The sequence below is a fragment of the Vigna unguiculata genome, unplaced genomic scaffold (genome assembly GCF_037176805.1).
Source record: "Vigna unguiculata cultivar grain cowpea cultivar isolate G323 ecotype 2 unplaced genomic scaffold, ASM3717680v1 ptg000042l_ERROPOS644330+, whole genome shotgun sequence".
Taxonomy (NCBI): domain Eukaryota; kingdom Viridiplantae; phylum Streptophyta; class Magnoliopsida; order Fabales; family Fabaceae; genus Vigna; species Vigna unguiculata.
In genome coordinates this window covers 235,001-237,500 of record NW_028196684.1, presented here as the reverse complement: position 1 = coordinate 237,500, position 2,500 = coordinate 235,001, and positions in this window count along the sequence as shown.

Below are 2,500 nucleotides of genomic sequence, written 5' to 3'. Positions count from 1 at the left end.
TTGTTCGCAGTTTGGCCTAGTTCACTCTTTTCCAGTGTCATCCCCCCAAGTTGCCTTGTTCGCAGTTTGGCCTAGTTCACTCTTTTCCAGTGTCATCCCCCCAAGTTGTCGTTGCCAACAACCCAAGAGTCCATAGTATTCGGAGTTCTAGCGGGGCCTCCCCTTGCTTCCAACAACCCAAGAGTCCATAGTATTCGGAGTTCTAGCGGGGCCTCCCCTTGCTTCCAACAACCCAAGAGTCCGTAGTATTCGGAGTTCTAGCGGGACCTCCCCTTGCTTCCAACAACCCAAGAGTCCATAGTATTCGGAGTTCTAGCGGGGCCTCCCCTTGCTTCCAACAACCCAAGAGTCCGTAGTATTCGGAGTTCTAGCGGGGCCTCCCGTTGCTTCCAACAACCCAAGAGTCCATAGTATTCGGAGTTCTCGCGTGGCCTCCCATTGATTCAAACAACCCAAAAGTCCATCTTCTTCGCAGTTCAACATCGCCTCCCTCGTTTCCAACAGGCCCAAAGGTCGTCTTCTTCGCAGATCCACGAAGAGCTCATCACGATTTGCCACATTCCATTTCCCACGGGTTGTCAACAACACTTTCTCACACTTCCCGCAATCGAGTACGTGCATGACATGCCAAAGCACATCTTATTTGCCTTCCATCGCACTCAAGACGACGGGTTGTGGAAGAACGATATTGTTCACAACAAGTTCAAGGACAACGTCTCAATCAAGGGACACAACCGAATTATGTTGACTGGGTCGCTAAAGTAAACCCGAGTTCATATAATGCACCGCATCCAAAAGAACTAGCCACAACACGTGCATCACTGAGATGTTTCACTAGATGGAACACGTGCGTGACATTAGGATCCTCCAACACCTCTTCGTGATGGAAAGATAGAATTCGAAGCAACCACAGAAGTACCGTCTAGTGGGTAGGCAACACAGGGACTGATCAACCAATATCACCCAAGGCAACGGGTGAAAATGGAAGAGATGCATGCTTGACCGTTCGATACGCAAGGCATGGAGCCAGCCAGCAAGTGCATCTCGATTACAACTCACACACCCTCACGTTCGCAAGACACCACACCACAAGACGGTCCACCCCCCACCTACCATGGGCAAGCAAGCAAATGGAAACATCAAGTGACGCAGGGTCAAGCATCGCTAGGCATGAAAATAACTTTCCACAATATCCGAGGGACTAGCTGCCGAGCTAACCAACGATCAGTGACGACCGTGTGTTGGTATTAATAAAGCTCAACAACTATGAAGAGGCTAGTTGTGCCATGATAAACATGCTAACGCACGCACCACGTGAGGGGGGAGGCCTCATCAAGCTCCCTTTAAAACCTGCCAGTGTGGAGCTGGCCGGCTCAAGGAGCACTCCCCCCCTATAAGAGGTTAATATGCAAAAGGCAAAATTGTACAAGTAGATACACTTTTTTTGAGCAGACATAAGTCCATATCTCGGGCTATACTTCGAATTTTGATGCGATTTTTTGCAGTAATTCGTAGAATAATGGTATCTCCTTGCTCACCAAATTTCATAATTTTTCTCGAAGGGGAACTATTTTTTTTATTTTTTTTACTTACCGGGTATGTGTAAAATCGGGAAAAATAGAAAAGCACATGTAGACTTCGAATTTCGACCTCATTTTTTCCAGTCCACCACTAAACAATATCAGGAACCTCCCCACAAAATTTCATTCAGTTTGGCCAAGGTCTTAAATTTGACAAATTTTGGCACCAACCTATCTAGTCGCGGTGCACCGACCAACTTGGCCAAGTGCAAAATGCATCCAATTCAAAACTTTTGTGCACCAACACTTTTACAGTACTCATTTGGGGGCATTTGGAGGCCTTTCCAACCCTCACATCTCAAAAACCACGAATTTCATTTTTTCACAAATCTCCCCACCAAGCCATCTAGCTATGCCGTGGTGCACCGCCAACCTTGGCCATGTGCAAAACCCTCCGAACTCAAAACTTTCGTGCACCAAGAATTTCATGGTATTCATTTGGGGGCATTTGGAGGCCATTCCAACCCTCACATCTCAAAAACCACGAATTTCATTTTTTCACAAAACTCCCCACCAAGCCATTTAGCTATGCCGCGGTGCACCGCCAACCTTGGCCATGTGCAAAACCCTCCGAACTCAAAACTTTCGTGCACCAAGAATTTCATGGTATTCATTTGGGGACATTTGGAGGCCATTCCAACCCTCACATCTCAAAAACCACGAATTTCATTTTTTCACAAAACTCCACACAAGCCATCTAGCTATGCCGCGGTGCACCGACCAACTTGGCCATGTGCAAAACCCTCCGAACTCAAAACTTTCGTGCACCAAGAATTTCATGGTATTCATTTGGGGACATTTGGAGGCCATTCCAACCCTCACATCTCAAAAACCACGAATTTCATTTTTTCACAAAACTCCACACAAGCCATCTAGCTATGCCGCGGTGCACCGACCAACTTGGCCATGTGCAAAACCCT